Source organism: Hyaena hyaena, unplaced genomic scaffold (genome assembly GCF_003009895.1).
Source record: "Hyaena hyaena isolate Hyena2069 unplaced genomic scaffold, ASM300989v1 scaffold_81, whole genome shotgun sequence".
NCBI lineage: Eukaryota > Metazoa > Chordata > Mammalia > Carnivora > Hyaenidae > Hyaena > Hyaena hyaena.
The window spans coordinates 57,605-81,657 of record NW_024080714.1 but is presented as its reverse complement, the minus strand read 5'-3'; the positions used below and the strand labels follow the sequence as shown (position 1 = coordinate 81,657).

Genomic DNA, 24,053 nt, shown 5'->3' with positions numbered 1-24,053 from the left:
TAGTTTTCGAACTTCCTATAAATGAACTCACATTGTGCTGTGTCTGTTTTCTTAAAACTTAATATGGTATTTGTGAGATTAGTTCGTGCTGCGCATTTACCAATAGTTTGTTCATTTTCACTGCTGTATAGTACTCCATCACATGACTATTCCACAACTTATTTATTTACTCTGTTCTTGATGGATATTTATGTTATTTATAGTTTGGGACTATTATGAATAGTGCTACAATGAACATTCTTCTTGGCCATGTCTTTTGATGCATTTCTGTTGGGTATATACCTAGGAGTGGAATTGGGGAATAGCGAATGTGTTTAGTAGATTCTGCAAAATCATTTTCCAAAGTGTTTTTTTTTTTTTTTTTCAGTTGGTGTTTGGACTGGACTTATCTGGGATGGTTCTTTTATGTTCCGTCTGTGTCAGCTGGATTCAGTCCTGCATTAGCAGTCAGCTGGCGGCTGGTGGCCTCGTTCACTTGCTTGGCTGTTGGTTGGTCGTCGGTAGTAGTGATGGGGCTAACTTAGCGATGGGGCCCCCGTAATCCAGCAAGCTGGTCAGGGTTCATTCACATGGTGATGGTGGCAGTTTGCCAGGAGCAGCAAAAGAGAGCAAACTCCAACATACCAGCCCTTTCCAAGCCTTCACTGGTGTCATATTTGCTCCCGTTGCCCAAAGCATGTCACATGACCAAGCCCAGATTCCAGAAATGGAGAAATCGACCTTTTAGAGGGAAAAATGGAAAAGCCAGTTGTAAATTGTATGTGTCAATTACAATCACATACACAGATGGGTATCATTTGTGGCTATTTTTAAATTTGCCACAGTATTGCCCTGATTTACACTCCTACTGGCAGTAATGGGATAGCACTTGTTCATGTCCTCACCAATACTTGGAATTGTTAGTCCTTTTCGTTTTAACCATTCTTCTGGATGAGTAGTGGAATTTTCTTGTTTCTGTTTTTTTTGTCTTAATTTTTATTTTCTTGGTGACTACTGATACCAAATTCCTTTTGCATGCTGATTGTCCATTTGGATGCACTGGTTTTTTGTTTTTGTTTTTGTTTTTGGAAGAGTCTATTCAAGCCTTTTTTCTATTTTAAATTAGATTATCTGCCTTCTCAACTTTTTATAGGACATACACACAGATATACATACATATTCATTGTTTATATATTCTTACATCTTATCACTTGCCTTTTCATTTTTTTTTATTATTTTAATGGTGACTTTCAATGACAGAAATTATAAATTTTAATAAAGTTGAGTTTTCCAGTTTCTTTTTACATTTAGTGCCTTTTTGTGTTCTGTTTAAGAGCTCTTTGGGGGGGCGCCTGGGTGGCTCAGTTGGTTAAGCGCCAACTTTAGCTCAGGTCATGATCTCACGGTTGGTGGGTTTGAGCCCCGCATCGGACTCTGTGCTGACTGTTCAGAGCCTGGTGGAGCCTGCTTTAGATTCTGTGCCTCCCTCTCTCTCTGCCCCATCACCCACTTGTGCTCTGTTCCTCCCTGTCTCTCAAAAATAAATAATTGTTAAAGAGCTCTTTGCCTACCCCAGGTGATGAAGATATTGCCCTAGGTTATTGTACAGCAGCAATATCATTTTACCATTCCCATTTAGGTCTACAATCCACCTGGAACTGATTTTGGGGTGTCAGTAGGGTATTGAGGTTAATTTTATCCCATCTTGATACATCACCACTTATTGAGAAGACCACCCGTTCTTAACTCTATTATACTGCAGTGACCTATTTTATTTCCTTTCACCAATACCACATTTATTTAATTTAACTTTCCAATCAATCTTGAGATCTGGAAGTGTAAGTCTTCCAACTTTCTTTTCTACATCAAGCTTGTTTTTGCTTTCTTTTGGCCCTTGCATTTCCTTATAAATTTTAAAATCAATTTGTCAATTTCCAATTTGTCAGCGACCTACAGTCATTTTGAAAATGGAGATTGCATTGAGTCTATTCATTGGACTAAGTACAATTGACTCTTAGAATACTGGGTCTTCTAATCCATGAATTCGGTGTTAATAAGCTTACACTTATTACAGTCTATTTAAAATTCTCTCAGGAATGTTCTGTAGTGTTCAGCAAAGAGAGCTCATACATCTTCTATTTTATTCGTTTTTATTTGATAAGTTTTGCTGTTATTGTAAATGGTATTGTTTTTTAAAATTTCATCTTCAATATTTTTGGCTAGCACACAGAAACACAGTGTTTGCCTTGCCTTTTTGAGGGTACTCTGTCCTATTCCTCTATTTACTATAAGATTTTCCCTCAATAGCTCTGGGTTTTCAGCAATCTTACTATGATATGCCTGGTGTGGCTTACTTTTGTATGTATCTTGCTTCCAGGTCATAGAAATTCTTGACTCTGTGACTTGATGTCTTTGGTCAGTTTAGAGAAATAGTTTCTGCCCCATTCTTTCTCTGGGAACTTTAGCTACCCATATATTAGACTTTTCCAGCATGTACCATGTATCTTTTTCACTCTTTTCTCTATTTTCATGCTTTGTTTCTCTGTGTGTTTCAACTTGAGGTATTTTTTTTTTTAACTCACCTATCTTCCAGTTTGCTAACTCTCTCTTCTGTTTATAATCTATTACTAAATCCAATTTTTGAGTTCTCAATTCAGTTACTGTACATTTCAGTTCTAGAATTGCCATTTAGTGCTTAAAAAAAGACTTAGTTCTTGGTGAAATCCTCCACATATATATATATATATATATATATATATATATATAACTATAACTATTTCCATGACCATTTCAATCTCAGTTATTTTAAAGTCAAAGTCTGACAACCTCAATATCTGAATCACATGTGTTTCTCTTTCTATTGTCTTGCCTTCCCCCCCTTAAATCTTAGTCATTAAATCTTAATGACTTCCCACCTTAAATCTTAGTCATTGGTCATATTTCCTGGTATGCCCAATAATTTGGATTGAATGATGGGAATTGTGTGTAGAAAAAAATAAAGATTCTAGATGATGTCTACCTTCCTATAGAGAGGATTTAATTTGATTTTGGAAAGCAGATCATTCATTGTGACCCAAGCAGGAATTGAACTGATTGGAGATGAGATTCAGTCTTTGAAAGGGCTCCTCTATCCCTGAATTATTGCATCTTTTCCTAGGGTGTGGTCCTTCAGAGTCCCAGCTGAAAGTCTGGAATACATTCCAGTACTCCTCTTTTTGGAGAGTCTTGAACTCCAAGTTTTGTCTTTCAAGCATCATGGACCACTAAAGTCTCTGATGACCATTTTAGTATGAGAAATTGTCATATGGTTGCTTGGTTTCTTCCTCTTGGACTGTGTCTAATTAGTTTAGGAATAGGTCAGTGCCTTGAGGGGAAATTGCACAGGGAAGGTGGGGCTCGCTTATCTAAGATGCTGGATCCTCACACCCTTTCAGTTTGATAATCCTGAAATCTACTTTTCATCTCCTTAGCCCAGTGAGACTCCTGCAGCACTTGATCATTTATGTACATATGTATATACATACCTGTGTATGCATGCATGTGTGTGTGTGTATTTCTCCATGGCCTGTATACTTCACCAAACTCTTTGGGGAATAGGAGTGGTAACTATCTGGCTCACCTCAGTGTATTTTATTTCTCTTCAGGATCTTGATCCCTTAAGTCCTGACTGTTTTGGTTACTCTCCATTGTTTGAATAGCTGTTTAATTTAGAGGCAGTGTTTTATGACTGTTTTTCTGGGAGAGTTCGTCTGATACAAGCTACTTATTCATAGGTCCAAATAGAAGTTTATAATTCTTTAATGCTTAAAGAAGAATAACATGTTGTCAGGAATATGAGTTATGTGAAGGGAAAGCTCTTTATTTCCTGTGCAAATATGGAGGTCTCGTGATTCTTAGGTACTTTCTGAGTATCACTGCTTTATTTGACATTTGACTTCAGACAGATTTGGATAGTTCTGGTCACAGCTGCTGTAACTTTCCATTAGTCCCCGAGGACCTGAAGTTCTTCAAACTGATCTCTGGGGAACAGAATGGTTCCCCATGGCTGCTTAGCAGTTGGCCGTGTGGCTATGGCAGTATTAGATGATTCTCCAAGAGTATGCTGGGACTAATCTTGAAGAATCCACTGGGATGAAATATGGGTTTCTGTCATCCAAAGCTCAACAAGAAAAACCAGCTTAAATAAATAATTCCCTGTGAGGACATTGCCACTGCCATGCCTAGGGAAATGGTTTCCATAGGAAACAATAATAAAAATAGCATTATTTTTAAACTGGGAAAAAATGACACTTTAGGTATCCAGATTTTAAAATCATATAACAGAGGAAATATTTGAAGATTCAGATATTTTGGTTTTACAGAGTCCTTGCTACCTTCTTTAGATTATATTACCTGGAACCACACAGTGGATCATACCTCCAGTGTCCATTGATGTGTTCTGGAGGGGTTGAAAGTAAGGACTGTCAGTGGGTGGTGATCTGTCCTGCTCTTAGGAACAATGAAAGCCATAATCATTTAAGTATCTAATTGTATAGTCATAATTCTAGACAAAAGTTCTCCCCCAATTACATCATCTAAACTGTTCTTAAAACTAAACTCCTCTGGGGGCGCCTAGATGGCTCAGTGGGTCAAGTGTCTGACTTCACCTGAGGTCACGATCTCACCGTTCTTGAATTCCAGCCCCGCGTCAGACTCTGTGCAGAGGGAGACACAGAATCCAAAGCAGGCTTCAGGCTCTGAGCTGTCAGCACAGAGCCTGACGTGGGGCCTGAACCCACGAATTGCCAGATCATAACCTGAGCTGAAGTCGGACACTTACCTGACTGAACCACCCAGGCGCCCTGAGAGCTTTTTTTCTTAAAATTGTTGAGGAATCTTTCAGCAGACTGAGTCACCAACCAGCTGTCAAAAACTTTCCTTTTCAAAAGAAATAATTTGCTTTTGATAAGAGCAAATGACTCTTTCCAATTTTTCCTCAATATCTGGCTTGTTTTCTACGGGTATCAAGAAATTACTCTATGCTTAAGAAATCCTCCCTAAAAACACGCTCTCTTTCCTGACTATGGGATTGGACATGTCTGATTGTGAGCAATGTGAAAAGTGTTATTAGTATTTTAAAAACAGATTTATTTTAACAATTACTTTCTGCTTTCTGGTGGTGCACCTCAGCCAGTTAGAGACAGATTCTGAGGCAGCAGCATCCTATATGGGTGCTAGGGAAATGTTTTCTGGGAAAATATCAAACGGATTTTCCCATCAATGCTCTGCCCTGGCTTATGATGTGAACTCGACCACTCAATTCCTCTATCCTCCAACTTTAGGGACACAAAGGATTTTAGAATTTTACTTAACAGATAGTAATTAAAGGTGAATTCAGAAAATATAGAACAGACCTGTACTCATAAAGTCCTCCAGTGTGAATTCGGGTTGCATCAGACAATGCCTGCCCTAGCAGCTGGTCCACACAGCACTCAGAGATCCTTACGCAGAAGAAAGTGGCTCCTGTCCTTTACCGAGGTCACCACAGGCAGGTTCTCCTTGCCACAGCTGGTTAGCGATGCACATCTGGTTAGCATCTGCACATCTGAGCATGCCCAGCTCTGTCGCTGCTATGGAATGCTGGTGTCCTGAAGGAAGTAAAGATGATGGAATAAACAGATGGTGGTGCTAGTGAAGCCTTGCTAGTTAGAGACAGCTTGAGAAGAGCTGGGGAGGAATAACCCAAAGAAAGAAAGAAAGGTACGAAAAAACATGTTGTTTTGATTTTGTGGTAAAAGGAATCTCCATTTATTAAAATTCTTCCTACCCTTCACACCCAAAGTTTAAAGCTATCTTTCTTTTCAGAGATGTTCTGGTTGCCCAGCCAGGAGTTGAACACCCTCTCCTATAGCATCTATATTCTGCTTTCAGGTGTGGTTACCTCCATATGTGCCTAATTGCATCACCGGGGTGCAGGGTCTTCATTGAAGGGAGTGTAATGTATAAGTCACTTCTTGCCCTGTGTAGTGGCCAAGAAATGACCTTAGATTAAGAAATGTGCTTAAATCAAGCAAATAACACAAGTTTTCTGAGCCTCAGTTTCCTCATCTATAAAAAATGGATAGGGGCACCTGAGTCGTTCTGGCTGGTTAAGCTTCAGACTCTTGGTTTTGGCTCAGGTCATGATCTCATGGTTTGTGGGTTTGAACCCAGCATCGGGTTCTGCACTGACAGTGCGGAGCCTGCTCAGGATTCTCTCTCTCTCCCTCTCTCTCTCTGCCCCTCCTCCACTCTCTCTCTCGCTCTCAAAATAAATAAATAAACTTTTAAAAATATATTTTAGGGGCGCCTGGGTGGCTTAGTCGCTTAAGCATCCGACTTTCGCTTAGGTCATGATCTCGCGGTTCGTGGGTTCGAGCCCCGCGTCGGGCTCTGTGCTGACTGCCAGCTCAGAGCCTGGAGCCTGTTTCAGAGTCTGTATCTCCCTCTCTCTCTGACCCTCCCCTGCTCACGCTGTCTCTCTCTCCCTCCTAGAAATAAATAAAATTAATATATATATATATTTTTTTTTTTAAAAAAAGGGGTGATAATATTAGTAGTTACCTAATTGGGCTTGTGTAAAAATGGAATTAAATATTTCAAGTAAAGTATGCAGTATGCTGCTTGGCACATGACTCTCAGCTACACATATTGGTAAATGCATATATGTAAGTTCATAATATTGATGTTATGTTATCCCAGAGCTACCTGGCTCAGATGAGGGAAGAAAGATCAGTGCCTAGCACCCTTTCTGAACACGTGCTCTCTACCTCACTGTCTCCTGTCTTTGCTTAGTTTTTATTGTCTCTTATCCCCAGGGGAGCTGGTTAAGATGCACAGAAACTAGACAAGAAAGCATGTTCCTCATAGTCAAATCAGTGTAGGTATGCTTTCTTGTCAGGTTATAGAACTTTTCTAATTACAAATTATGCTGGGTGCTGCCAGTACCTTTGTTGCTCTAGAGGCTACTAAGTGATTTCATTGTCAAGGCCTTTGGTTTATAGAAGCATCTTTCCCAGTAACCGGAGACTACAGGCTAATTGACAGATTACACTAGAGTGGGTCCAGAAACATCTTTAGGCACCGTGCAGAATACAGCAGCTTCGTACATGTTGCTAAGGTACTTCTCTGGGTTTCTAGGGTAACTGGCATCTCAATATCTCTGGGTTTGTATTCAGGCTATTCCTGGTATGATAATGGCAGTCTGCTTCTATACCTGAAGGTCTTTAACTCTTCTCACTATTTCTGCCCTTGCTGCCTTCCTTCCTCACTGCCAATTCTTTCCTTAAACGCTTACAACTGGCCTCACTACTCCTTCAAACTGCTCTCTGAGCATAGCATGACCTCTTGACTTCCAAATGCAACATTCTCCCTCCAGGCTCCACGCAGCTCTTTGCAGCCTTTAACCCTCATTAGCACGCTGTCCTTCTAAAACCTTGTCCTCCATGGGCGTCTTTGGGATATACTCTGGGTATCTCTCTTCTCTGCCCCATCTTTCCTTGCCTTTGCTTGCTTCCACTTTCTGTCCCTTAAATATCAGCATTCCCCAAGGGTCTGCCCTGAGCTACATTCTTTTCTTGCTCTATATATTTTTTCCCACTTGAATTCATCCACTCACATACTTACTAAAATGCAGAAGAGCCTAATGGAGAGAGTTTTTTTTAAAAAATCACATGAAACATCAGGGATAATATTTGTCATCTTTCTGTCTATATTTATGCATTTAGTTGCATGGTTTTATAAAAATGGGATCAGTCTATATATGTGTCTGCTTTCTTTTTAAAAAATGTTTATTTATTTATTTTTTATTTAAACAATTTTAACGTTTATTTATTTTTGAGAGACAGAGAGACAGAGCGTGAGCAGGGGAAGGGCAGAGAGTGAGGAAGACACAGAATCTAAGCAGGCTTCAGGCTCTGAGCTGTCATCCCAGAGCCTGACATGGGGCTTGCACCCATGAACAGTGAGATCATGACCTGAGCCGAAATCTGATGCTTAACTGACTGAGCTACTCGGGTGTCCCTATTTATTTATTTTTGAGAAAGGGAGAGAGAGAGAGAGCGAGACAGAGAGAGCAAGAGAGAGAGAGAGAGTGCAAAGAAGGAGGAGGTGAGCGAGAGAATCCCAAGCAGACTCTGCACTGTCAGCATAGAGCCTGATGCAGGGCTTGAACTCACAAAGAGTGAGATGATGACCTGACCTGAAACCAAGAGTCAGATACTTAACCCATTGAACCACCCAGATGCCCTGTGTGTCTGCTTTCTTTAACTAGACAATACAGTTTGAGTATTATAGGCCAATGTAGGATTTTGGCCATCATTTTAAGTGTACTATATTGTATTAGCTTGCTAGGTCTGCCATAATAAAGTACCACAGACTGGAAGTCGTAAAAAATAGAAAATACTTTTCTCCCAAGTCTGGAGGCAAGAAGTTGGAGATCAAGGTGCCAGCGGGGCTGCTTTCTTCTGAGGTCTCTGTCTTTGGCTTGTAGATGGCTGTCTTCTCTCTGTGTTCCTACGTGATCTTCCTCTTTGTTATGTCTTTGAAAATGGAGTAGGGCCAATTGAAAACCCTACCTCTAGGTACAATCACATTCTGAGGTGCTGGGATTAGATTAGGTCTTCAACAAATGAATTTTGGGGGAAAGGGACACACTTCCACCCACAGCACATGTATTTTAAAAATAATTCTTCATTCGTGCCATATTTTCAAAATTTAAACAATGTCATTATAGTTGTCTTTGTTTTTTTAATTTATTTTTTAAGACTTATTTTTGTCTTTGGTTTTGGAAGTTTCTTTTTATCCCTTTGGTTAAAAATGAGTTGAGTTTCACTAAAGTTTGGCTTGCCTGTGAAACTAAACTGTCCACAGATAGTTATTCCTTTATCTGTGGTCCAATTTTTTGTTGCATGCACCATTGTGGTAGTGATTATCTGCCCTGTGAGTGTCCTTAGTTATCTTCTGGTTACTATACTTAACAAGAGAGACTAGTTTTCATTTATGTCTACTTCCCCATAGTCTATACCATAGCCTGGGACTCTGAGGATGATGGATGAGTTATAGCTCATTGGCAATCCTGAAATTCTTGGCTACCCAATGCTTTTAAGGCTCAAATCTTACATTTTTCATATCATTTAGACTCTTTTTGTCTCCTATTTTTTTCTCAGTTCTCCTCTTCCATAGTTGTTTTTTTTTTTTAGCCTACAAGAAATTTTTTTAACACATTGCCTTGCACTCTCTGAACACCTGTGTTGATCTAGATAGTTAGATTAGTTTCACTGTTAAGATACCAAAGCTAAGAAAATGGAATTTTTCTTACCAACTTTCCCTTTTGTCAGGTGGATAGTAAATATGTATCAGAAAAGGGCTGGTTGAGATCAAGCACCATCTTAAGTTTTTCTTCTGGTAATGATTTTACATGTGGACAGAGCCATCATGGGGGCCAAAAAATATTGATGTGTATCTTAGCACTCTACCTTAATTACACTGTTCTAGTAAATTAAACATGCTTTTCTTCTTTTTCAGGTATTTCTTTTAACCTGAGCTTGACAGCTTCCATATTTTGCCTAAACTTCAGTTATTAACCCTGTGAATAAAATGCTGTTCTCTCTCTTGGTATATGGATGCTGACTTCCCTCATAAAGAGTACCAGGCCAGGAAGAGACTCACTAACTATAGAATAGAAAATGTCAAAAAGGAAATCCTTTACATTTGGTGGTTTTCAGAGGATAGATTTTTATCTGAGAACATATGTTGTCTGGAAATTCTTTTATGCATTTCTAAACAAATTGGGGGTATGGAAGTGAAAAGGCAATTCTATTATTCAAAAAAATTACAAAATATTAAATAAATACAGAAAAGCTTAGATAATAATATAATAAGCTTTTATATTATATTAAATAATATAAATTATTTATATTATTTATAAATTTATAAATTTATAAATAATATATATATAAATAATATAAATAGTTGATACCGCTGTATCAACTATACAACTTAAACTCTTGATCCTCTTTGTCTTCTTCACTCCTTCTCTTGCTAAACAAACAAACAAACAAACCCCCAAACATTGAATTTTGTATTTATCATCCTTTTGGATTCTTTTTGGAATTTTAGTATCCATGTATAAAACCATAAATAATATATCCTGTTATAACGCATATAAAAGATACCATATATGTAAGTTTCAGCAACTTTCTTTTTCATTTAGTGTCATTTAAAAAATTTATGTGTGGGGAGCCTGGGTGGCTCAGTTGGTTACAGTTACACGTCTAACTCTTGTTTTGGCTCAGGTCATGATCTCACAGTTTGTGAGTTCAAGCCTTGCATTGGGCTCTGCACTGACACCACGGAGCCCGGTTGGGATTCTCTCTCTCACCCTCTCTCTCTGCCTCTCTCAAAATAAATAAATGCATTTTAAAAAGTCTTTAAAAAATGTATGTTTGTCCTTATACTTCTTATTATTCCATTTCACTCTGTATATGAATTCTTTTGTATGAATAGTCCACTTTTTTTTTTTTTAAATCAAGTCTCCTAATGGCCATGTAGGTTGTTTCAAGTTTTAATTCTTTTTACTATGAAAAGAACACAGTGTTTCAGTGAATGCTCTTGTATGCGTCTTTTCCCAAATGGTACTAAATACAGATTGGGGCAACATATGAGAGTCCTGTTGTTTCACCTCCTCACCAGCATTAATTTGGCATAGTTTCAACTGGGATTTTTCATCATCACCATTTACTACTGAATGTTGTGCTAGACTGGAAGACACTAACTGAAACCCCAGGGTGCCCAATTTCACCTTTAAATAGAGGTATTAAAAGATTCAAATACTTAATCATAGATTTACTTAAGAAATGATATCTTCTAGGGGTTTATTTGAATGGGCACTAAATAAAAATATTAATTCATTTTCTCTAATAAAAGGTGCTCAACAAACTTTCCTCTTATTAATCCATAGAGGAATTGTAATCAGGTTGCATTTGATAGAATGCTGGCAGTTTGAATAAGTCCACATTGTTCCCTCTCCATTTCAATTTAACTACTCACTTCTACTCTTAAGCTGGAGATAGTAAGCTGCTGGGAGTTAAAGGGTGAGTTAGCCTCCAACCCTGCTGGTGTCCAGACAGGGAGCCAGTGCAAGGCTCTTCTCCTCTGTGTGAGTCTGAAGCACAGAGCTGGAGATTCCAGATGAGCTTCAGGAGGGTCCTCCTGGAAAGGGCATGGTCTGAGGAAACCCACAGATCCATGGGAGAAACAGCATCACTGTACTGCATTAGTTTCCCTGGTAGGATATAACTGAGCATGTATCACAATCCATGTATCCACAGAACACTTAGAAACATTTATCATGAGATATCCTTCACAAGCCCTGATAGAGTAACTGCTACCTAACTAATCCTCTTCACATAAACTGATCAAAATCTATAAGGACAAGGGGCCTGTCTGGCAATCAAAACTGATAAAAACATATGAGTTTTGTCTTTGGATGTTGGACAATAGAAAGATAATTAGGTGAGCACCACAATCATCTCAGCTCTTTGCCTGAGGGTTTTCTCTGAGTCAAGGTGCAGTGAGAAGGAGCCCACCCTTCTCTAGCCCACTGATCAATAGAGGCAAAGAACAGAGTTCAAAGCTGCTAATGCAGCTGGAGTTTGTGGGCACAGAGTAGTAGAATGAATGGAGTTATGCATAAAAAGAGCTCCAAAATTCTGCTTAGGGATCCTCTTAGCTCTTTGACTATATACTGAACTGTGAGTGTATGGGCAAGACCCCACTAGGCCTGGAGGTTTTACAGTGCTGAGAGATACAGGAATTCCAACAATTCAGAGTGGAAAGACCCCAGTGAACATCCTGACCCCACAACATGTCAAAAAGTCAGCATTCTAGCATTACTTTTTAGCATTTCTCGAGGCTGAGAGAAATTGACATCAGGTAGAAATTTGTTTCTACAGAAAGGAATAAAGAGAATCAGGAATGTTAAGTATGTGGCAAAATAAAAAAGACTATTTTTTCCTCTTTTGATGTCTTTAAGTAACATGGTTATTTAAAGTAAAAGTTAGGGCACTATATATTTTGTGATTTGTAATGCATAGTTATAATAAATGGCATGAAGTGTACAAAACACAGGTAAATAACATCATACTATTTCAAGATTTTAAAATGTACACTTATTAACTCTAAAGACTGTGACAAGTATACATATTCTTATCCCTAGAGAAACCACTAATAAATAAGAAAAAGGGGTATAGCTAAAAAGCCCATAATGGAACTAAAATGGAAAAAAATTTTTTTGGTAAAACCAAAAGAAGGCAAAAAAAGAGCAGCAAAGAACCAAAAGATCCATTCAGGCAAATAGAAAACAAATAAAATGGTATACCTAAATACAATCATATCAATAATTACATTAAATATAAATGTACTAAACATTCCCATTAAAGACAGAGATTACTAGACTAGATAATGAAGCAAAACCTAACTACATGCTGTTTAAAGGAGTTATGCTTTCATGAAGTATCAGAGGGACTGAAAGTCAAATAATGGGAAAAGATATACCATACTACACATAAGAAGGGCTGGTTAAATTAATAGTAGGCAACATTGACTTCAACAAGGAATATAACTAGAGAAAAGAATTACATTGATATCAATGGCCAATTCTGTGGGGATACATAACAATTAAACAATCATACATGCATGTATTCCTAATAACAGGGTTCCAAAAACATAAAGCAAAAACTGAGAACTGAAGGGAAAATAAACAACATCCACAATCATAGTTGGAGATTTTAACACCTCTCTCTCAGTAAATGATAGAACAGCTAGAGTAAAAATTGGTAAGGATATAAAATACTTGACAAAATTATCAACTACCGTGACCTAACTGACATTTAAATAACACTGCACCCAAGAACTTCAGGAACACATTCTTCCCAGTGTAGCTGGAATCATAACTGACCACATGCTTGAAAGAAAAACAAACACATTTTAATAAATTTAAAAGAATTGAAACCTTACAGAGTATGTTCTCTGACCACAAAATAATTAAATTAGGAATCAATAACAATAAGATATGTAGAAATTAAACAAATGACTTCTATTTTTCTTTTTAAGTAGGTTCCATGCCCAGCACAGAGCCCAATGTGGGGCTTAAACTCATGACCCTGAGGTTAAGAGTCAAATGCTCAGCTGACTAAGCTTCCCAGGCACCTATAAACAACTCACTTCTAAATAAAACATGCATAGGAGTGCCTGGGTGGCTCAGCTGGTTAAGTCTGACTTCAGCTGAGGTCATGATCTCACGGTTCATGAGTTCGAGCCCCATAACAGGCTCTGTGCTGACAGCTCAGAGACTGAAGCCTGCTTCAGATTCTGTGTCTCACTCTCTCTCTGTCTCTCCCTCGCTCATTCTCTGTCTCAAAAATAAATAAACATTAAAAAAGAAAAATATTTATAAAAAATAAAACATGGATAAACTAAAATCACAAGGAAAATTAGAAAATACTTAGAGCTCTGGTAATGCAAATACATGTTAAAATTTGTGGACTGCAGTTAAGGTGATTTTTAGAAGGGAATTTATAGTTTTTTTTTTTTAATTTATTTTCAAGTTAGTTAACATACAGTGTAGTCTTGGCTTCAGGAGTAGAACCCAGTGATTCATTTTTTACATATGACACCAGTGCTCATCCCAAAAAGTTCCCTCCTTAATGTATGTCACCCATTTAACCCACACCCAAACTCCCCTGCTCCAGCAACCCTCAATTTGTTCTCTGTATTTAAGAGTCTCTTATGGTATGCCTCCTAGAGGGGAGTTTATAGTTTTAAATTCTTATATTCCAAAAGAAAAAAGATTCTGACTTAAGAATCTAGAAAAAAATAAGCAAATAAAATCCAAAGTAAGCATATAGAAGATAATTACAAATATAAGAGCAGATACAAATGAAATAGGAAACAAAAGCTAGCTTAGATTAATAAGGCACAAAGTTGGTTTTCTGAAAAAATTAATAAAATTGATAACCCCCTAGCAACTCTGATTGAAAAAATTGACAATATTTACAACAAATGATCTTATAGACATTACATGGGTATTAGAAGAATATTATGAACAACATAATTAAGAACATCTTATAAAATTCAACACCTGTGTATATATAAACTTATCAAAGCAGAAATAGAAGGAAAGCCCATCAATGAAATATTTGATGCTTTCTCCAAAGGTTAAGAACAGTGCATGGATGTCCAACCTTTAGTTTTTGTTTGTTTATTTATTTATTTATTTATTTATGCCTAAAATAAAAAGAAACAACTCTAAATGATTATTCAATAGTGTTTGCTGGTTTGCTTTTCATGGTGGCATGGGCTAGCAGTTCTGAAATTGTCTTTGTATTATTCTAGGCTTAAGGAAATGAATAAATATATTGAGGATAATAGTTTGGGGTTTCAAATAAGAAAAGTAGAGAAGCAGGCCATGTAACCCATAGTTCTAAATTAGAATTGCATGTGTCAGTTTAAAAACCATGGTTTTTAACATTGAGAAAAATAATATACATATTTATGCATAGTCTATGTTTTTATAGAGATGGCAATAGACAGAGGTGTATAAGCACATATAGTTTTTCTACTGAAATGAACTAGGACCCTTTGGAGAAGTGAGAGATTGTAGGACTGAGAGAGGGAAAGGACAGGATGAGCCAGGAACAGCTGATTGAGTCAGTTAGTAGGGAACCAAGGAATGATCGGGTCACATCGAATTACTCAGGACTTGGACTGAAGGGGCTAAATCTGGAACAATTTGAATATCAAAATAACTATTGATAATAACAGATTATGACCTATTGAATAATATAAACTATTTATGAGGCCATTCTGATATAAAGAAACTAGTGAACAGATATATAAATGGGGAAGAAGGGAAAGTTCTTCCTCATCATAAAATATCAAGAAAGGGGGCAGGAATGGGGAGAGGGAGAAAAAGGTAGAGAGAGGAAGGGGGAGGGAGATGGGGAGGGAGAGGAAGAGAGGGAGAGGGGGAGAGAGGGAAGGAAGGAAGGAAGGAAGTTAGGAAGTTAGGAAGGAAGGAAGGAAGGAAGAAGGGGAATAAAATTAGGAAATCAAAATGAACTTCACCAATATTGGGACAAACCAACAACATTTGACCTGATGTTGAGAAGGGCATAAGATCAATTCACTGATACTCACTCCTACCAAAATGCAGAACCTGATTTTTTTCAACATATCTAAATAGGCTAAATAGAAAGGTTGAAATAATGCTGCTTATTTTAAAAAACAACAGCTTATATCTATGCTGTTCCAGAAAAGATGTAACAGAGCTAAAGCATAACTTACTATGTTATGTTTTGAAATGATTTTAAATCTAGACATAAGCCTGTACTAGAACAAATTAAAATGTCTCTTAAGGTGAAATATAGAAACGATAGAAATTTCTAAAAATAAAACTTTCTGGAAATATATTGGCACTCTTTATCTCATTGAATCACCTACAATTAAGAATATCCCTGATACTTTTATACCCCAAATAATAATAAACTTCAGATTTTACTAATATATTGTTATGCGGATACTTTTGCGAGAACAAGACATACATTGTCCCCCCTGAATTAGCAGTTAGGCAATTGACCAGAGACATCCAAATGAGTAAGTAGACGCTTTCATAAAGCTTTCGATTTCCTTTTGAAAGAAAACAATACAAATAGTGAACATGTTTGAATTAAGGGAAAATAATTAGAACACAATTGATACTTGCATATAAATTTATAATTTACAAGGCACTTTTGTATATATTTTTTGACCTCACATCCAACCTTTGAGGTAGGTAGGTTTCAGTTTTTCATTCCAATGAGGTTTTTATTTCCTAGAAATGCCAAGGATGCCAAGAAAAGGTTTTTTTTTGTTTTTTGGATTTGGTTTCCATGTATTCAGAGAATAAATAGAAATCCAGTAAGTTGTTTTACTGGCTAGCTTTCATTCAGAAATAGTATTAGACATTTCTCAAAATCCATTCTTTACAGAGGAGACAAGAAATGTCTGAAATCCACTCTGGATGCTTTTGGAATTCTTTCTGACTAAGCGGCATTTTCAGTTGAGAGAAGTGTTCGTTTTGCTCCCGTCCTTTGAGGAGCAGATGGGCGTTGACTGTGCAGATTTGGTGATCTGTGCAGCAAGCCTGGGCTCTCGTCCTTGCAGCCACTTGCAGAATTCAGAGATTTACTCTCCCGTGTCTTCCTGCGACATTTCATCTGGGGAGTGGTGGAGCTGTTTCTCATCACCCAGAGGAAGCTTTGTCTTTTGCCATCATGTTTACTGTTCTGTTGTGCGTTTTATGTGTAATCAACAAAGTAGTTTCGGAGTCTCTTTCGTGCCTCTTCATAATTTTTGCTTCAGCACATACTATTTTTGCTTCTCGGTTAACAGGTGTCTGTATTTTAGGTGTCCGTTTTGGCTTGGGCTTGAGGCACATTCCAGCTCTATCCAGCACCTGTTGCTGGAAGCGCTGTGAACATGCTTCTTGAAAGTTGCATGAAGGCTGTATGCCCTGAGGAAGCAGGGGGCCTGACTGAGGCAGGTGTCATGTAGTTTCAGCTACATTGCTCGACCGCACAAGGCTGAGAGCTGGTGAGAGCTCTAACCCGGTTTCATTGTGAAGATGTGCCAGGCAAACCCAAATTGAATGATGTCGTACAGAATAAATGGCCTATACTCTTCTAAAATGTCAAGATCAAGAAACAAAAGACAGGAAGTGATGTGACTGTTCCATATGGAAGAAGATTCCAGAGACCTAGTGATGAAGTGTCATGCATGAGCCTGGAGGGGATCCTGACCTAGGACAAAGTAACTATAAAGGACATTATTAAGACAGTTGATGAAAGTGGAATGTGGACTGTATCTGTGTTTGCCTATAATGATGAGCCTTGGAGTATATATATTGTTAACATGGGTTACTTGGGAAAGAGTGCCCCCATTTATTTATTTTTTGCTATTTTTTTTGATAATCTTTATTTATGTGTGTGTGTGTGTGTGTGTGTGAGAGAGAGAGAGAGAGAGAGAGAGAGAGAGAGAATGTGAGCAGGGGAGGGAGGAGGAACAGAGAGTGAGGAAGACACAGAATCTGAAATAGGCTCCAGGCTCTGAGCTGTCAGCACAGAGCCCAGTATGGGGCTTGAACCCATGAACTGTGAATTCATGACCTGAGCTGAAGTCAGATGTTTAACCAATTGAGCCACCTAGGTGCCCCGAAAAATACCCCCATTAGAAAAAAAAAAGCATACAGGATGCAAACAGTATGCATGATAGGATTCCATTTTTGTTAAATGATATATATGTATGTATATAAAATGAATTATGTAAAGATGATCAATAAAATGTTAATGACTATATTAAGGTGGTAGGAATTTGAACAACTTTTACATTTTTCATATTTATTTGCAATACAATTTTTTCAATGCACATGTATTATTTTTATGAAAATACTAAAAAGTAATGTTTTACTGTTAAAAGACAAGAAAGAAAAAGTCACTTGGTGCTGATTACAAGAAGATTTTGGGTTATTTCTGCTTCATCCACTTTTTTCCGATAGCCCTGAGTTTATTACTTTAAACATCTTACTCATCTAGACCCTCGATGTTCCCAGATGTGTGGAGCACATATAAAAATGTGAGCTAACTCCCTGGGTTGGAAAAAATTAGGGTGTCTGATGTTCTGGAGAATTGTTTGATATGGGAATTTCAGCAATTACTTTCTGCCATCGGAGAGGTCTCAGAAGAAACCCTTTTCCGGTGACTTCAAAGTTCTCCTGAGGACTGTGTCCCTTTGACCTTTAGGCACTTTGGACACACTGGGTACACTTTCCTCCTGACTACATAAGGTATATAAATTATATCATGTCCTGGATCTGACTGTCTTCCCTTTTCACCATGGATAAAACCATACTTCCTCTTGGCTGCCTGAGGTATTCTGAGAATTACCGACGTGGGTTTGTGGAATGCTTTGAGCTGCTCACATGAAAGGAACAAACCTCTAATTTTGTTAATAACATAACCCTGTTGTCCGTAGGCCCACCGAGTCAGGTAAAAACAGGGAAAGACCCGCCCAAATCAAAGATACCCCCAACAATGAAGCCCAGCAAGGGGCTCATGGCAGTGCTGGCTATGGTCAGATGTGAAGGAGCTAGAGTTAATGCTTCCAGAAGGCGTTCTCAACTAGTAATGGATGGGTTGGTGGATAAAGGTCAGGCCCCTCACCCATCTGGTGGGTAACTGAGAGGTGGGTTCTGCACCACTTCCCAGTGCTTCCTGGAGGCGCTGAGCTTCAGTCACCTGCATTGGTAACTTGCTTCACGATGCCTTTTCTGGAGTCTTTGCTCCCTCTATTTCTCTTCATTGTGCGAGGTATTCTCTGGAATCCCCTCCAAAGTAAACGACTTACACTTGAATTCTTGTCAGTTCTAGTCCAGCTAAAACGTCATGTGCTTCCCTACCACTCCATTGCCCTGGGATCCTGGCCCCCTTGGCTTTGCCTACCTAAACTGCCACAGCCTCCGGCTCCACTTTGAGCAAAGTTTACTCCGTTGGCAGCTAGTCACACGCAGCATACTCTTTCTATTGTGCAGCTGGCTGGAGTAGAAAGAACTGGAATCACACATACATGCCTGGCTGAAGAATCCTTACCAGCTGGGAAACCCACATCACCCAAAGTTTCTGAGCTTGTTTACTCTCCCCTGAAATACTGATAAGATTGCTTACCTCATTGGTTTGTCCTCTGGGTCTCATGAGCTAAATAACAAACCAGGATATTGCTTAATACCAGGTGACACTCCAGAAAAGATAGTTATTTTTGTTTGCACCATTTTCTTTCATTATTTACTTTCTGTGTGTCTCCATCTTGTTTCCCAAACTAGACTGTAGTTTCTCTGCCACGTTCAATGTATTTATCATACTGTCTTGCACATAAAAAACACTAAATAATGATTTGTTATCACTTTTCTAAGGCTTTAAATCAAAGAATGCACTCTTTCAATTTGGGGATTTGTTTACGGATTATTTGTTATTGTAAAGCATTCTCAAGGAATTTTTAGCAGGTCATTCCTTTCCTTGGCCTCAGTTTTCTCATATGCAAAACAAATGTTTAGGTCTATACTTCTAGATGCACCGAGATCCTTCTAGCATTTCACTTTGGAATCTAGGTATTATTCCTCAAAGGCCAATAACTCTAGGTTACTCTTCTGACCCATCAGGACTTAATACAATGGTAGTCACAGATTAAGTGCCTTCCTAGTGCATGCAGAATTCATTCCAGTCACCTTACTGATCCTGTAACCCCACAGCCTTCCCTCTTAACACTCACCTTTCCCTAACTCTGTTCCAGCCAGACGGTCTTTCCTTTGTACCCAAAAGACTTTTCCAGGCTTGAGGCCCTTGGACTTGCTGTTTCTCATCACTTGGTTCTCTGCTCAAAGGTCTCCTCTCCCGGCTCTATCCCACAACCTTGCTTTTCTCCCCTTGTAATTGCACTCTGAAATGATCTTATCATTTAGTATTTGCTTTGTTTGCATTTTATTTGCATTTATTGCTTGTTCTCCCCAGCTCAGCCTCTAGTTGTCCAATATAAACGTCTATTTTGGTTCCTTTTATAGCCTTGTGCCACTAAAATAGTACTTAAAACAGATCTGGGACAAACAAGGCCCCTCGGTAAACAATTGTAAAATGAATGAATGAATGAATGAGTAAACTCTACCATAATTTAGAGCATTTAGATGGTGAGCTAAAATCTGTGGCCATCATGCCAGGTTCTAGTGAACTTCTTTAGATACGTATCCTAAGTGAATCATGTATCCTAAGTGGACCAATTGTCATACGTCTAAGTAAACATGCAGTGGGAAGAAACAAGGAAGTCCTAGGAAGACTATGCAAACAATCAAACCAGCTTCCCTAGAAACTTATTTGTAATGGGAAATTTAGATATAACTTATTAAATTAAAAAAAAAAAAACGTTTATTTTTGAGGGAGACAGAGAGTAGGGGAGGGGCAGAGAGAGTGGAGACACAGAATCTGAAGCAGGCTCCAGGCTCTGAGCTGCCAGCATGGAGCCTGATGCGGGGCTCGAACCCATGAACCGTGAGATCATGACCTGAGCGGAAGTTAGATGCTTAACCGACTGAGCCACCCAGGCTCCCCTAGATATAATTTAAAAACAAGTAATTTATTTCTTTTAATTATGGAAAATTTCAAACATAAACATAAGCAGATGTAGAGAAGATAAACATAATGGAACATGGACTCTCTTGTGCCCTGTGGTGCACCCTCGGTGTGGGCCCCTCATCCTGGTGCCCATACCTTGTGTAATCTCCCCTGAGTGTGTAGAAAACCTGTGGCTTGCTTTCTAAGCAAAATATTGCCGCTCGATGTCACCCCTTTGTGATTACTTACGTTATATAAGATTCCGTCTTGCTAACTAACTCAGTCCTTGAGGGGACTCTCCTTGCTGGCTTGATAAAGCAAGCGGCCATGCTGGGGAAGGGCATGTGACAATGAACTCCAGGTGCCCTCTAGGAGATGTGGGCAGTCTCCAGTTGACATCTAGCAAAAAGCCAGGGTCTTCAGGTCTACAGCTGCCAGGAAATAAATTCTACAGAGACCTGAGTGAGCAAGGGAGCTGAAGCTTTTCCAGTTGAGCCTCCAGATAAAACACAGCCTCACCAACGCCTGGATGGTACGTGTAAGACCCTAAGCAGGGGATCCTACGTGCCTGGACACCTGACCCATAAACACTGCGAGATAATAAACTGGTGTTGTTTTAAGCTGACAAATTTGTGGTAATGTGCTGCAATACGTAACTAATTCAGAGATATCACCTAATGTAAGCAATTTTCAATAGTTTGCCAGTATTGTTTCATCTACCCCATCATAGTTTGGGGGAGGGATGGCCTGGAGTATTTTATTATTATTTTTATTTTTAATTATTTTAAAAATATAATTTATCGTCAAATTGGCTAACATACAGCATGTACAGTGTGCTTTTAGTTTGGGGGGTAGATTCCTGTGGTTCATCTCTCACATACACCCCAGTGCTCATCCCAGCAAGTGCCCTCCTCAGCGCCCATCCCCCATTTTCCCCTTCTCCCCCAGCCCCATCAACCCGCAGTTTGTTCTCTGTATTTAAGAGTCTTTTATGCTTTCCCTCCCTCCTCTCTGTCTGTAACTATTTTTTTCTCTTTCCCTTCCCCCGTGGTCTTGTTACGTTTCTCAAGTTCCACGTATGAGTGAAAACATATGATGTCTGTCCTTCTCTGCCTGACTTATTTCACTCAGCATAATACCTTCCATTTCCATCCACGTTGCTTGAAGTGGCAGGATTTCATTCTTTCTCATTGCCAAGTAGTATTCCATTGTATATATAACCACATCTTCTTTATCCATTCATCAGTTGATGGACATTTAGGATCTTTCCATAATTTGGCTATTGTTGAAAGCGCTGCTATAAACATTGGGGTACATATGCCCCTATGCATCAGCACTCCTGTAACTGAAAAGGAATTCTGGATAAATTCCAAGCAGTGCTATAGCTGGGTCATTGGGTAGTTCTATTTTTAGTTTTCTGAGGAATCTCCACAGTTTTTCAGAGGGGCTGCACCAGTTTGCATTCCCCAACAGTGCAAGAGGGTTCCCGTTTCTCCACATCCTCACCAGCATCTGTCGTTTCCGGAGTTGTTCATTTTTAGCCACTCTGACCGGTGTGTGGTGGTATCTCAGTGTGGTTTTGATTTGTATTTGCCTGATAATGAGTGACGTTGAGCATCGTTCTGTGTGTCTATTGGCCATCTGGATGTGTTTTTTGGTAAAGTGTCTATTCATGTCTTCTGCCCATTTCTTCACTGGATTATTTGTTTTTTGGGTGTTGAGTTTGGTAAGTTCTTTATAGATTTTTGGATGCTAACCCTTTATCTGATTGTCATTTGCAAATATATTTTCCTATTCACATGCAAATACTTTAGTATGCATCTCTAACAGAGAAGGACTTAAAAGCATTACCATTATGCCAGAAAAATTAGGGTGTCAGTGAGAACCGAAAGGGGAGTCTTTTTAAAGCCAGGAAGTCAGTGGATCTAGTATATTAATTGGGCAGGAGGAGAAAAGGTACTTGCTAGAAATTGAGTAAGAATAACATCCCCTTGATCCAATGAGCTAAAGAACAGGTAAGTATATGAGAGCATTCACTTGAAATGTCTAAGCCTTGACAATTTTTTTTTTTACAGCGCAGCCACAAAGTACTTTATGCTAGTCTGTCATACAAAATCTAAAATCATTCAACCCCAATTCAAATTGTAGGCTTAAGATCTGACCCGTTCCCCTAACCTGTTCTGGAATGGACCCTTATAAATTCCATTTTTTATTCCTAATTCCTTATAACGTCATGTCATACTGTAACTGCCATCCCTACCACCTTTCCTTTACTCCAGGGAAGCTCTTTCCAACTGGCTTCAGTTCTTTTTCTTTCTTAGATAAGCCGATATCATCTACCTTTGACACCGCTCACGGAAGCGGCGCTTTGTAAGGGAGATTCTCGGGGCTCAGGGTTCAATCTAATCGCCGCCTCCAGGGCGCTTTGAGCTCTCTGGCAAGTAGCCCAGCGTTTTCTAAGCTGGATACAATAGTGCCTCGCAGGGTTCCAGCGAAGACTGGATAAAGAACATGTGTGACGTGGGCCGTGCCCGGCACGGAGCAGGCACAGAGGCGCCGCACCACTGCCTTTGTTAGTTCCATCGCCGGCGTCCGAACACCAGAACGCCCAGCACCGCGCCTCTCCCGCTCTCGTCGCGGGGGATGCAGGGATTTGTAGTTTTTTGGGCCCCAGGTCGTATTTCCTCTCGGAGCCAGTCGGCCGAGGAAGAACTACACATCCCAGTGGGCGGTGAAAGGAAAGGAAAGTGGGGCTCGGAAAACCGAACGTCCCCGCCCGGCTGCCTGCGCTTTCCGCTGTCCACTGGTTGTGCCCCCCACGCGAGGGCTGCGACCCCGCGGCACAGCCAGGGAGGGCTCGAGGTCACGGGCCGGGCGACCGGGACTGTGGGGCGCAGCGGGCGGGGGGGCGCGGGCCGGAGAGAGGAGCGGCGGGTCCCTCTACTGCCGCGCGAGCTCGCAGGGGAAAGGAGAGAAATAAAAGCGAGTAAATCGCGAGCGCGCGTGTCGGAGAAGTGAGAGAGAGAGAGAGGGCTGGGGAGGCAGCCACCCCCGCACAGCCTGACCGCCACGGGCTTGTCCCCCCGGACCCAGACCGCTCCGCTCTTCCCGCGGGAAACCTGGACGCTGGCGGGGCCCCGAGGCCCCCCGCCCGCAGCCCCCATCCCGTAGTCGGGCCTGCCTCGTCCCGTCCCCCCCACCCCCGCCCACTCCCGGGCAGCAGTGGAGCTGCACCCCGCAAGTCTACCGCGCGCCCTGCCTGGGCGGGGGTGGGGGGGAGGCCGGGGAGGGTCACCTCTCCGCGCGGGTTCCTCAGGTCCCCTGGAGTCGCAAGAATGGGTTTGCGTGGAGCCGTGTGAACGTGTGTGTGTGGAGGCGGCAGCTGCGGCCGGGAATAAGCCCGGAGGAGCCGGAGTCTGCAGGCGAGTGCACGGCCGCGGGCACCGACCCGAGCCGCCTGCGAGCGAGGCGGGAGGGAGCCCAGCGCCTTCCCCGGGGCCGAGGGGACCCGGGCGGGGGCCCCGGCGGAGTCCGTGCGGGGCTTCGCGGGCGAGAAGGAGGAGCCGGAGGAGGAGCCCGGCTGGCGAGGCGCGGGCCGCCGCCCACCCGGCCGGGAGGAGGCGGACCCGCTGCGAGCGCCGCGCGCGCGCCGGTGCTGAGCCTTGCAAACAAGTGTCTGTGGCGCTCGCCCCGCGGCCCCGAGACGCGCTCCGCCACCCCCGGCGGCCCTCCCTGCGCCCGGCCCGGCCCCTATGGGGCAGGAGGGAGCCAGGGAGCCGCCGGCCGTGCCGCCCACGAGCCGCCGCCGCCGCCGCGACCCTCGGCCCGGGCGGCCCCGGCAGCCCCGCGCGGGGGCCGCGGTCT

General features: G+C 40.8%; 1 long non-coding RNA gene across 1 annotated transcript; it reads right to left on the bottom strand.

Annotated features, from left to right (window-relative positions):
* Positions 1 to 344: 344 nt before the first annotated feature.
* Positions 345 to 23,641, bottom strand: LOC120233044. The gene is made up of 3 exons (XR_005528703.1): positions 23,485 to 23,641; positions 5,373 to 5,606; positions 345 to 720 (listed from the first exon to the last, which is right to left on the bottom strand). It is a non-coding gene; the product is annotated as an uncharacterized LOC120233044 (long non-coding RNA).
* Between the last annotated feature and the right edge of the window lie 412 nt (positions 23,642 to 24,053).